The 14,567-nt window shown below is 33.9% G+C and overlaps 1 long non-coding RNA gene across 1 annotated transcript; it reads right to left on the reverse strand.

Annotated features, from left to right (window-relative positions):
- Positions 1–200: 200 nt before the first annotated feature.
- LOC145296102 (uncharacterized) lies at positions 201–9,094 on the reverse strand. The gene is made up of 2 exons (XR_013869962.1): positions 8,981–9,094; positions 201–2,180 (listed from the first exon to the last, which is right to left on the reverse strand). It is a non-coding gene; the product is annotated as an uncharacterized LOC145296102 (long non-coding RNA).
- Between the last annotated feature and the right edge of the window lie 5,473 nt (positions 9,095–14,567).

Genomic DNA, 14,567 nt, shown 5'->3' on the forward strand with positions numbered 1-14,567 from the left:
TAACAGCAGCATTTTCAAGGTAGTTGGCTGTAGGGATTACATGGTCGTAATGTATGGTATATGTTCCCAGGACTTGCTCTTATATATTCCCTGCAGCCAGTCGTTTAATGTGCTTTTCAGTTTATATAATTTCTAAATCAACTCTTGTCATTGGTCTACGATATAAACACCTGACAGTGAATAAAACACAACACAACTGGTTTATAAAAATATTTTGTTTATTTTACACTGTTAACAGTTTTTGATTTAGCATCAGTGAAGTCACGTGGTGGGGGTGTGGTGTGAATGTTTGAGAAGTGAAGAAAATGTACCAGCTTGTCCTCGCTCTGTGACCAACTTCTATTACTCGTTTCCTTTTGTGTCGATTTATATAAACATTATTTCATCCTGGAATGTTTAATATTTCCCATCGTTTATTGTCTGGATCTTTGGTCCGATAATCTCCCACACATTCCTGGTCAAATTATGTATTCCAATAGACAATGGTGAAAAATCTTGTATTCCTCAAATGGAATAAATTTGCATGTGTGCAACTCCTATTGATTGCCTCTCTTCTCCAGATCACTTGCCAAATATCCAATATTGATGCTACATTGGACGTTTATGAGCATGTCTTTTCATATGATACTTATTTGAAAATGCTGAGATTCATTCAGACCTCCATCATTAGGGACACTCACTTAAACCGAGGTTGTCAATCTTTCTATCTTATTCCACATAATTATGTCAAGTTCGACAGCAGCATTTTCAAGGTAAGTGGCTGCAGTGATCACATGGTCGTAAAGTATAGTGTCTGACTTATTTCCAACACTTCTTTTAAGTTGATGTTTCCAGGGCTTGCAGCTACATTGGATGTTTAGTTTTTTTACAAATGTTCCAGTGGATATATTTGCACACATCATCATGCCTAGAACCTTGCAACTTGATACCAGATTTCTCTGCATAATCATTGTGAATAGTATATGACTTATTTTAAACTGTTTTTGTATATTTTCCCAGGACTTGCTGAAGCATTTCATGTTCATCTTTTTACAAATTGTTCAGTCGAATTTTCCAGACATTTTCGTACAGGCATGTAAAATTCTCACAGACCCTTGAATATTCAGCATGTTATTGCTATATAGCGTATGAGATGACTGACTAATTTTATGATTTCAGATTCAATTGAAATACACCCTACTAAAGTCTGATTCCTACAGCTGATGAATTTCAAAAATGCAAACTGGACGTGAGGATACTTTAGAAGAACGATATGCAATAAAATTGTGTTAAACTTGGAAAAATGCAACAGAAACATTTGGAATACTACAGATTTCTTTTTAACCATTTTGCATGAATCCAGCATCAGTTTATGAGAGGCATAAGAGATTCAAGAAAGGCAGGGAATCTGTGATGAATGAATGTATGGTGTATGCCTATTTCCAAGTTCTTTCATGTTAATGTTCCCAGGATTTACTACTATGTTCGATGTTTATCTCTAGTGTGGGTTAGCATGTGTCGCTTCATGTCATATTTATTAGAAAATGCTGAGCCACACGCTTCACAAGAATATGGTTTCTCTCCAGTATGTGTTCGCTTGTGTTTTTTCATGTTAGAACTATTAGAAAATTCTGAACCACAAACTTCACAAGAATAAGGTTTCTCCCCAGTGTGGGTTCGTGTGTGTTTTTTCATGTCAGAACTATCAGAGAATTCGGCACTACATAATTCACAAGAATAAGGTTTCTCTCCACTGTGTGTACGCATATGTTTCCTCATATCAGAACTATTTGAAAATGACAAGCCACATACTCCACAAGAATATGGTTTCTCTCCAGTGTGCCTTCGCATATGCCTTTGTAAACTATACTTCTGTGCAAATGTTGAACCACATACTTCACAAGAATATGGTTTTTCCCCAGTATGTGTTCGCACATGTATTTGTAAGTTTTGCTTTCTAGAAAATACGGAATCACATACTTCACAAGGATGAAGTTTCTTGTCAGTGTCAGCTTGCATGTTACTTGTTTATTAAGAATATGTTTCCAGTTTTTTCTTCACGCGATCAGATATTATTTACATCTATCACATTAATGATTTCTTGAATTCTTTATTAGCAAAAATGCTGATTTACTTTCTTCAGAATAATAATTTTTCTCGTTTGATTAGATGGTTTATTTATACTTCACTAAAGCTGGTATCTGGAAAAGAAGGATTAACATTATTAAATAATTCATTGATTACAAAATAACTTCTCTCATTTTTAACTGAAAACACAATTACTGAAGACATCGATAAAAAATAAAGAGAAAATAAATCTGTTTTTCATGTAGAATTATGTAGGTTTTTTTTTCTGATTAGTTTATTCCATTAATCAGATAAAGAGAAATGTTTGAGAAATCCAGTGTTTATGGGTATTTCCGCTAGTAGATATACATATGGATTAGTTATATATCATTATTCTGCCATTAACAGAATTATGTTGTTACACAGTTTTGATGATAAAGTTGATTTATTCATGAATGCAATGATCTTAGTTAACCCCCTATCGACTACATTTAGCCTTTTTTTTAATTTTCTTAATCTTCTGATAAATCTTATTTAACAAAAATCTCTCTAAACTCGAGCAGCAGTTTCAATATTTTCTTTGTTTAGTTTTACAGAACTTTATCATGTCTACTGCATATCCAAGAAACAGAATTTGGTTGACTTAATAACCATAACTAATAAAATGCTTATTCCTTTTCAAATCTAACATTTGGTCTATGTATATTGTGGTATAAATGAAGAAAAAAGAAACAAGAACGACCGACCGCGTTTTTGTGTGGCTTACCTCGTGTTCATAATGAAGAAGAAAGAAACAAAAATGGCTGCCCTGTTTCTTTATATGCCTACAGGGTGACCATGAGGTATGCAAATGAGATGCTCCTGATTGGAGATAAAAGAGGAGTGATTTGGGGAAGGAGGGCATTCTGAAGTTAGATTGCGAGCAGAGAAGTTGTATTTGTAGAAGAGAAAAGTCGGATTCGGGGAGAGAAAAGCTAAAGTTGCAGAAGTTCGTTTTGGAGTGGAGAAGACGCGTCAAGTGGTAACCAGAAAGTGAAAGTTCGGACAGCAGTGTCACGCAATCGACATATATTGATGATCTAACAGGGTAAAGATGTACAAGATGAGAGTAATATATTTTGAATTATTTTTCTATAAACCTTCGACCAGCAATACATCTTCCCACGTTTAGAAATATACACCTGAAGAAGGTCGAATGTTCCATTTAGAATCCTTAATAAATGATAATAATTTGTCCAGTTTATTTTTATTATATTGTTTATGGTTTCAATGAAGTGAAAGCATAGAACCTCTTTTATATCTGGACAACGTCCAACTAAGACAAAAGGTTCACAATCCACACTTGTTTGGATAAGAATATCCAGTGCAGCAATCAATTTGTAGTGGAAATATTATATTATACCGTTTAAAACTAATTGATACAGCTCACAAATGTAATCACTCAACTTTGCATTTCAAAATAAAAATAAAACATATTTATATTATAATAGGACATCAAAACCTAGTTTAATTTGACTATCTTTAGTGGAAAGATCATATAGTATTTAAAATTAATTTTATCACTTAACTTTTCATTTTTTATATGCATATTATTCAAGGATTTAAAGTAAAAAAAAACATTTCAAAATAAAAATAAAATATATTTTTATTATTATATGAAAATAAAATCCAGTTTCAATATATTATTTAAAAAATAATTTGCGGTACAAACATTTAAAATAAAAATAAAATGGAATGATTCTGGTATTGTGGTTAAAGAGACTAGTTAGGTTATCAAGTTTTACATAATTACCCATCATTTTTGCCTTTGTGCCTCAGTTTTTACGATTATACATAAATATTTATGAATACATATGTTGCATGTCATTTTATATTTATTTACAAAGTGCCTTAAAAATATTTTCCAGACTGGTTTTGTACAGGCATTTAAAATTAATCATAGACTCTTGAAAATTCAGTATGTTATTGCAATAAATATTATGAGATCACTGACAAATTTTTATGATTTCAGGTTCAAATGAATAGCTGCAGCAGAAATTTGTATACACTCTAATAAGGACTGATTAAATTAGTGAATTTCAAAAATACAATCTAGATGTGAGGACATTTTAGAAGAACTATGTACAATAAAATTCTGTTTTATGCTTGAAAAAATTCCACAGAAGAGTATGGAATGTTTCAGACTTTTTTTAGACCACCTTGCATGAATTAAACATCAGTTTTTTGCATAGCATAAGAGATTTAAGGAAGGCAGAGAGTCTAGGAGGGATGATTAGAGGTTTGGGAGGAGTAAGGAAGTCAGAGTACCAGAGTTGGTAGGCCAAATAAAGAATTTTATATCGAGTTGATCCATTCAGATCCCGCAGTTCTTAATGCTCTGGTGGCCTGCGATGAAAGCTAGATCTACTGCTATGTTCCAGAGACAGAGTTTTTAGTGGAAGCATGTTGCTACTCACATATTCAAGAAAGCCAGACAGAGCAAATTCATCCACAAAGTTATGGTCCCTTTTTTGACAGCACGGGCATGATCTACATAAGTTCCTACTGGACTGACAGTCAACAAGCAATACTATGTTGAGTCAACAAGCAATACCGTGTTAAGGGAGTTCAGGAAGAGATTCTGCCAGAAGAGGTCAGCACTCTTCAAATCGGGTCAGTGCCATTTCCACTAGGACAATGAACTCGTCCACCCTCCATCCTTTTCACAGACTATTTGACCAAATATGGGCATCAAGACAGCTCCTCACCCTTCAGACTTGCTCCCTGTTAGTTTTGGTTATTCTTAGGCTTAAGGAAAACCTTAGAGAGTGTCGTTATGAGACAATTGACGAGATGAAAGAGGCTGTGATTAGGATCATTGACACGCTCACACAAGAAAACTTCTATGGGGCTTTCCTGAAGTTGTTGGAACAAAAGTTCATTGCAGCTGGAGGGGATTAGAGTTTTAATAAAAGTGGCCATATGAAAAAAGTTAGGAAACATAGTGAAGACACCTCATACCTTATAAACTAAAGCTGAAATAATGGAAATATATAAATAGAAATGCGTTCCATTGATTACTGCTTGAAACAAAAATAAAGAAACAATAATTAGAGAAACAGTGAAACAAATAATATGTTAACAGAAATCAAGACTGACTGGAAAGCAGAACCTGCTTACCGGAAATGACGTCAGGAATAGATCATCATTAGAATCTGTAGGGGTGCCATCCCAACACTAAGTGTAGGTGATTTTTGTGGAACTAACTGGATTCGAACCTGGAACCCCGAGGTCGTCAGTCCTTGTCGTTAACCACTTGACCACCGTCACCTTCCATAGTTTGAGTTAAAAGAATGTTGGTTATTTTCATGGCAAGTGCTCGACTGAGCTTCAGTCCATGGTCCCTCCCTCGCCAAACTTTCACAAGAACAACACCCGTCCAGCAGAAAACACTATCAATAATTTCCCCCACTCTTTATCTGTGCCTAAACCTAAACATAGATTCCATGAACAAAGCTTCTTTCTGAGAACTGCACGCCTATGGAATCGTCTTCCCTTTTCCTGCTTTCCAGCTGACAACAATACGGTCATCTTCAAGTCTAACATAAACAAGTTTTTGATGAGTCATTCCATTATAAGTTAACAAATTTACCGAATTTCCATTACAAACGATTACTTTATCGTCCAATTGTCTAATGTACACTCTTTAACTCTTATCCTCGAGTGGCCTCTTGGCCTTGATAAGTGGTGATGCCTTTGTAAAATAAAAACAACTTGCTTAAATAACAAGCTGTACCTACTCAGTGTTGTCTGGATGCAGTGATATGATACTTGTGCCCGGGGTAACACCAGGTAGCCTTGCTGCTCTGTGACGATATTGTCAAATTGAAAAGTGAAAAAGAAATCTACAACTTTAATAAATATAGCGAGAAACACAAATATAATTCCCAGGAATATTCGCGTTCAGGTATGACCTGTGACCTTGCCAGTATTGTTTGTAACTGAGGTATTTTCAAGAGACATCTTACTGCTTGAAACAAAAATAAGAAACAATAATTGCGCGGATACCAAAAATGTATAAACATTTGGCCTCATCCTTTACTTATAAATCCACCAAAGGAAATTAACTAATTTTGATGAACCCATTATTTTTATTCGAATCTTAGTGAAAATGTATTATTTTCTTTAAACAAAAACACATTTACTAAAGTTATGGTTATCAGTAGTAAAAAAAAAAAAGAAAATGAATGAATTTATTTTTGCTTTTTTATGAAAATAAAGCATTGTAAATTGTAAAGATTAAAAAGAAAAATTAAATTTTTCAGAAACATTATGAAAAAAAAGCCCCCAAAGTCGGCATTAATGAATTCGATATGAATTTCTTGAACTACCAATATTATCATTGAATTAAGCATTGTTTATTCAATAATTTTACACAAAAAAATTATAATTGCAAACAATATTTCATTTTTTATTAGATTACATTTTTTGCATAATTTTATCAGTAAAATTCTAATATTTTTCTTGCCTGGATGAACGTGTAACTGTCAGTATAACATAATTACATATAATCTTTAAAAAAATTTAATTTAAAAGCAGGAACACAGAAAAATGGTTAAATTAAAAACTGGTCAAAATTATACATTCACAATAGGAATGTACAGATGCACGGTTGGAAAAAATAAGAAAACAAGCACTCCGTACCTCTCTCCAACTACCTGACGCCATTTTCAGTTGGCCTTTTAACATTATGACAGCTTGGGCTTCTGTATAATACATGCTTAAAGACTTTGGCTTTGTTTGTGCAAAGGCAAAATTTCTTCACTTTTGGAGGCTAATTAAGCAATTTCTTTTGCACAAACAAGATGTTTTTAAAATTTTATTTAACAATCTTAAGACTTTACTAATTATCTTTGAAATAAACCTAGAAAACTAATATTTATCATTCAAGTGATTTTTGCAATGAATTTATTTAACTTCAAAATTTAGCTGAATTTGTCAGCTTCTGAATGTCGCCATTATTATAACATTTTTTTTTACATGTACAAATATGTTTTTTCCATTTGGAAATTTACTTTAGGCTTTAATCTTTCAAATACAATCCAAAAGTAGTCAGAAACCTACAAAACATGATAACTCGGCTTTCAAAATATGTGCCCCATAAGTTTTCTGCCATTAATGCCATACCTAACAATAATATATGAAATATTAAAAAAGAAAACAATTTTTAAAACAATAAAATTATCTATTATATTTATTTGTAATATATAAATAAATAAACATAAATATATTTAAAGTCAATACTGAAAAGAAACACGTCGGAATTGTTACGGACGAGGATGATGATCATTCAATCACTGTGTTGTTTAACTTTTAGATTATCACTAGCAGGGCTACCCGGCGTTGCTCGGGACCGTATAAACAATGAAAAAACAAAAGCAGATATTGAACATATGTTTTATTCTTAGGGGAGAGGAATCTTTCATCTCAAGTTTTAGCGTTGTTAGTGGTCCGTTTGACGTGAAATTTCGATATTTGTCATCCGGGTGATGGGGCTTCGATATGATACCAAATTTGTCAAGTTTGGTTCCGTCTTTCAAAAGTTTTAGCGTTACAAACAAACATACATACATACACACAGACGTTTGGCTTTTATATATATAGATAACTCGAGAGTAAAATGAGTTTAAGTGCCAAATTACCACTAATTTTACTTCGGAAAAAAAAATGAGGTAAATTTTTTACTTTACCTGCCACCCACCTTTAAACTGACAAGTTTTATAGGTTTTCAGGTCTCCTGGAAACGAATATCACATTGAAATTTGGGGCAGAAAAGTAGTTTTCTGGATCTTAAGACATTTTCCATTGTATTACTTAATAAAAGTCTGTGGTCATCGCCATTCTTAACATGGGGAGATATGCACTTTAATACTTATTCAGTTGGGGAAAACATGTCTGCAGTGAAAACATAATGGATAACATTGTATAATAAAGGTTTTATTATCAAGAAACTAATTGTCTGCCTCAAATTTGAATGTGATATTCATTTTCAGCACATCTAAAAATCTCTAAAAGTCGTCAATTTAATAGTGAATGTTGAGCTGCAATTGAAGGAAGAAAAAATTAAAATGGGCCACATCAGTTTTCACCATTAAACTGCACGTAGCTATTGTTTTAACTGATTTTAAAGTGTTTAAAGTGTAAAAGGCAAGTAGTGCTCAACAATGTTATAACCAAAACAAAGATTGCGACATGGTCATCGCCATTCTTAACATGGGGAGACATACACATTAATACTTGTTCAGTTGGGGAAAACATGGTTGCAGTGAAAACATAATGGATAACATTGTATAATAAAGGTTTTATTATCAAGAAACTACTTGTCTGCCTCAAATTTGTATGTGATATTCATTTTCAGCACATCTAAAAATCTCTAAAAGTCGTCAATTTAATAGTAAAAAAATTTAAAATGGGCCACATCAGTTTTCACCAATAAATTGCACGTATCTATTGTTTTAACTGATTTTATGTTATTTTTAAATCATAACATAAAACATATTTAATCATTTTAAAAGGTCATCTGTTATTTAATTTAATTTTATTTGTTAAACAATGTGGTTAATTTAAATTATATTTTAATCAGAGGATTACATTTTCACTAATCACGTAAATATAAACAAACTTTTGTTTAATGTTTACATAAGAAGTATATACCGGTGTCAGCCCAACGTGCCCCCTTTTTTTTTTGGATAACAGAGTTAGAGACTATTTGTACAACTAAACGACAAATCTGTCAAAATGTTTATACATTTTGAGCATCATCGGCATTCATTTTTCACGTACCTAGGGAACAATGGTTCAGCCGCGGCCGCGTCCATGTAGTAAATAAGACCCCCCAAAACACACACACACACGCGCGCGAAATTAACAATGCCAACATGCCAGTAATACTCACTTTTTGTTTTATAATTTGCTTCTAAATAATGTATCCTCTTCCAAGAAGGAAACATTTTTTTTTTAAATCTACTTTGTAGGAGGAAGACAAAACCAAAGATGGCGACCAGAAAAGCAGGATCGCAGAAAATTAAAAATGAGGAAATATTTTTTCTTTTAAAATTTTTTTTCAAACGTCCGAAACTGCTGCGATTTCTTAAGTAAAGATTCTAAAATTATTATTTATTTATCATAATATTTTTATAATTTAATGAGAAAAAAAATAAAAGATTACCGTAGGGACGGTAGTGAAGTGAGTGGGGTAGCTCTGTTCCATTGCAAGAACTGAGACACTAGGATTGGAAATTGTAATTGAGAATGCAGCAGCGTTCCCGCTGAGCATCCCTGTCGGCATTCCCCGGTAAGGGCGCGTAAGGCGAGTAGCAATAAACTAACCCTTCTCAATGAGAGAAGGCAAGGCCTGGGAGGATAAATCTTCTACTGCACAGAACTAAACTAAATTGCGTCTTCGTTTTGTCAATTGTTTTTAACAAAAAGTCTTTTTTCCGCAACTTGATTAAGCGAATGTAATTTGCGGCAAGGAATGTAATTGCGTAGGTTTTCACATTCAGTAGTTTTGAAAAAGTAAAATAAAATAAAAATATAAAAACTAATAAGAAGTTACATAAATACATATTTAATTATTTAAAGATTTAAAAACAATACATTTTTGAAATTGTACGGAAAAAAATGAGAAAGAAACAATAAAATAATAAATTAATAATATTTATTTGAAATATTGAAAAACTAAAAAGAACTCTGTTGTATTTATTTTCAATATATATATATATATATATATATATATATATATATATATATATATATATATATATATATATATATATATATATATATATATATATATGTATATATAAAATAGATAAACATTTGCTAAAAAACAAGTCGGAAGAAAAAAAAATTATTTTTAATATATAAATAAATAAATATTACACGAAAGAAACAAGTCGGAAGTTTTACACATGGTGACGTTTTTATTCAATCGCCGCGTTGTTCGACTTATTTGTCTTCATAACTGAAGAGTAAAATGAGTTATACTGCTAAATAGCCGAATTATTGTGTACTTTGAATTGATTATGTTAAAGGTTTATAATTAATGCAAAAAAAAAAAAAAAAAAAAAGAAACATTTGGTCAATGTTAAGATTTATTTCCAACTCGAAATAATCTTTACAATAACGACATTTATGGAGTTTTGAGGGTGCTTTTTTTTTTTTTTTTTTTTTTTTTTTTTTTACAAGGGTGTCACCACTTATCAAGGCCCAGAGGCCACTCAAGGATAAGGGTTAATAGGTATACATTAGTCATTGTGATTTTAGCATAGTAAACAGTGGGAATTTTGAAACTTGGATTACTTAGGGGGACGATTCAATTAGAACTTGTTCACATTGGACTTTTTCTTTTTTTTTCATATGTATCAACTCATTATCAAGGTCAAAGAGGCAACTCAAGGATAAGGGTTAAAGAGTGTACAGTAGAAATTGGACAATATAATAATCATTAGTAATGAAAATTTGTTAAATTTGATAACTTATATGGAACGGCTCATCAAGAACTTATTTACGTTAGACTTGAAGACAACCATATTGTAGTCAGCCGGAAAGCAGGAAAACGGAAGACAATTCCACAGGCGTGCAGTTCTAAGAAAAAAGCTTTGTTCATGGAATCTACGTTTAGGTTTAGGCACAGATAAAGAGTGGGGGGAATTATTGATAGTGTTTACAGCTAGACGAGTGTTTCTTGTGAAAGTTTTGCGAGGGGGGACCATAGATTGAAGCTCAGTCGAACACTTTCCATGAAAATAACGATACATCAGAGACAAACTCGCAACATCTCTTCTGTGAGATAGAGGTTGCAAGGAAGAGAAAAGGACATCTCCTACGAGGCTACGAAGTCTATTTTGAACTCTATCAAGGCAGGCCAAGTCCTTTCTAGCAGCTCCTGCCCAGATGTTGCAACAGTATTCCATCCTTGGACGTACCTGGCTCTTATATAGATAGAGAATTGCATCAGCAGTGAGATATCTACTGGATCGATTGAAAGATCCCACCATTTTTCCAGCGGCCTTGGCAACAGATTTGATGTACGTGTTCCATTTAAGATCAGGAGTAATGGTCAATCTCAGAAGCTTGTCAAAACTTGAGGCCTCCTGAAGACGAGAGCCATTCATTTCAATTGATGCCAGATGTGGATCAGAATGTTGATGATGTAAAGAGAGGAGCTTGGTTTTAGATGCATTAAAAGTAACCAGCCACTCCTTTCCCCATTGTACTACATGCTCAAGATCAGAGGAGAGAGAATTGGAGAGAACTTGGTCGTTTACTGTCTTAGATGTACTACCATAAATGGTAGTGTCGTCAGCATAAATGTCTACAAATGATGTAAGGATGTGATTTGGAAGATCATTAATGTAGATCAGGAAAAGAGTTGGGCCCAGGATGGACCCCTGAGGGACACCGGCATTAATACTGTGGGCTTCTGATTTTTGCCCCTCAACTACTACTCTTATGAACCTATCAGAAAGAAATGATTTAATAATTGAGAAGACATTTCCAGCTATACCATAGCTAGAGATCTTATGAAGTAAACCTTTATGCCATACCCTATCAAAGGCCTTAGATATGTCAAGAGCAATTGCCCTAGAAAGGTTGCCTCCGTCGAGAGATTTGCTAATCCTATGAGATATAACTGTAAGCACATCTGCTGTAGATCTAGCAGAACGGAAACCATATTGAGGGTCACTAAGAAGGTTATTTTTGTTGAGATGGTTGATTACTTCTGTATTTAACACAGATTCCAGCAACTTACTCATGACGCACAGGAGACTTATTGGCCTGTACTGAGAGGGGGATGAGCGATCACCTGAATTCTTAAATACAGGGCATACAGATGAAATTTTCCAGGGAGATGGGAAACTATTCTCCTTAAGACAATGTTTAAATAGTTTTGTAAGTATGGGCGTTAGTTCAGGTCGAAGTTTTTTGAGTACTATAATTGGAATACCGTCAGGGCCAGTTGCTTTACTCGAATCAAGGTTTTTGATTAGCTTCGCAACATCACGTACAGATATACGTATATCACATAGTGTGTTTTCAGATACAGGAGGAAATATTGGGGGTTGGCAGCCTTGATCGCAAAAGGTAGAATTAGCTGCAAAATTCTTGACAAAGAGTTTGGCTTTGTCTGATGCTGACGAGATTACCTCAGGTCCATTGATGATAGTTGGAATGGAGCGCACACTTCTGTTCAGAATTCTGTTTGCTATTTGCCAAAACTGGTGGGAACCAAGCCGCTGCTCAGCTACTTTGGACTTAACAGATTGAGCATACAACCATCTTGCGTTCTTTATTACTTTCTTACAATGGTTGCTGGCAGTCCTGAAAGCGGCTTTAGTTTCCATACATCTATTACGTTGGAAACAGTGGAAAAAGTGATTTCTGTGCGCAATGGCAGCAGCACATTCTGGAGAGAACCATGGCTGGCTGTTAGGTTTTTGCTGAAACTTTTTCGAGGGTATGAAATGATCAATACCTACAATTAACCATTCCGTCAGGTCTAATACTATAGAGGACACATCCTTTTTAAATATGGAATGCAGAGGTAGATCAGTTATAAATGTACGGAAGCTATCCCAGTCAGCCTTAGTGTATCGATATACTGTACGATGAAGAGGTACGTCTGGGGACTTATTACATTTCATTTTTATCTTAATTGATACAACAGAGCGGTCGCAAGATCCAAGAGGCGACAGAACAGAAACTGAACATAGTTCAGGGCAAGTTGTGAGAAAAAGATCTAGTAGGCTAGCATACTGGCCGTCATTGTCGGGCACACGGGTGGGTTCCTGAACAATCTGAGTGAGGTCATAGGCAATGGAGAAATCATGACAGAACCTCCCCTCATCATCGGTCTTGTTTGAGTGGGTCAACCATTCGACGTTGTGAACATTGAAATCTCCACATACGTGAATGTTAGCTGAAGGATAAGCAGATAGGACTTGGTCAATTTTCTCAGATATGCTTTTAAATATAGTAACTCCGCTGTTGTGGGGGCGATAGAGAGTAAATAAAAATGCCGTAGTGTGAGCTAAAGCAACCCGGAAGCACATATAGGGTAAGTTAGGATCTTCCCTGGAGATGTCCCTACCACATGGAAAGCTATCTTTAATATAGGCACATATTCCATGCCCATGGCGATCTTGGGGGTCAGATTTAGAGGTTAAGTTAGAGTATCCTTTAATTGCGAACTCTTCTAGGGAAATAGCCTGTCCAATGCCAGTTTCACTTAAAAATAAAAGGTCTGGTTTAGTCTCCTGTAATTGGGTTTCAACCTCTGGAAGGTGCTACTGCTCGGCGGAGTTGTACAACCATCACCCCCCACCCCATGTGTAATTTGTATACTGATAGGGTTTTTGAAATTTTTTCACTGGATTATTATTAATTGGACACTAATTAACCAGATTATGAAAAAAAATGAAAAAAAAAATCGGGTTTGTATTACTGTACACATAGATTCGAAAAAGTTGTCAAAAAAACAAATATATAACAAATAATTGTTATCAAAAGCAAGATAAGTTACTTTTCTACCAAACTGGATATAATTTTCGTGTTTTTATTCAATGTAACATGTCTATTCAGCTCGAAAACCATACATTGTTTACTGATGTATTGGAAAATTCAAAATAGCGCCCGACTCTCTCTTTAACACGGTAAGTTCGGAAAAAGGTGTTATAAATAATAAACTAGACAAAATACTATTAAAAAAACACCGAATATATGTCAACTTATGTCACGGTAATATATATTGAGCGAGTTTCTAACAGTATTTTGTCTAGTTTTATATATATAGCACCTTTTCCCAAACTTACCGTGTTAAGCTGAATAAACATGTTACATTAAATAAAAACACTGAAAACATATCCAGTTAGGTAGAAAAGTAACTTATCTTGCCTTTGATAACATTTGTTATATATTTGTTTTTTGACAACTTTTTCGAATCTATGTGTACAGTAATACAAACCCAAAAAATCATGGTAAATATATGTAATATACGTTACAACAGAATGCCGACAACTCTAATTTTTTTTTTTATATGGGTAATGGAGGTCGCTGACAACGAATCTGATAATCAAACCCCAGGGCAAATTTACCTTATTAAACTTATACGAAAAAGAAGAAAAGCACTCCAAGTGGGGGGGGGGCGTTGTAATGTCGGAAAGACTTTTTTTTTCAAAACAGAATTAAATTTTTTTTTTTCTTTTTCATTGGCGGACAATTTAAAATTCGAAGAAAAAAAAACAAAATTTAAAAAAATACATTACAGTACTTTTGGGCGGGGGGATTTTTTTTTTCTTATGTAGTTTTTATTGCGGTTTACAAAAACATAAGCACCAAACATTTTTATGTTTTTCGTTCTTTTGTTTTTTTTTTGCGGTAGGGGGATTCAATTATAGAACTTGTGTGACTTGTGTGACTTAACAGGTGCTTCTGCAACCGTTTTTCCGTAAGTAACGCACCAACATTTACCGATTAGA

Source organism: Euprymna scolopes, chromosome 16 (assembly GCF_053919585.1).
Source record: "Euprymna scolopes isolate OS-2025 chromosome 16, ASM5391958v1, whole genome shotgun sequence".
Taxonomy (NCBI): domain Eukaryota; kingdom Metazoa; phylum Mollusca; class Cephalopoda; order Sepiida; family Sepiolidae; genus Euprymna; species Euprymna scolopes.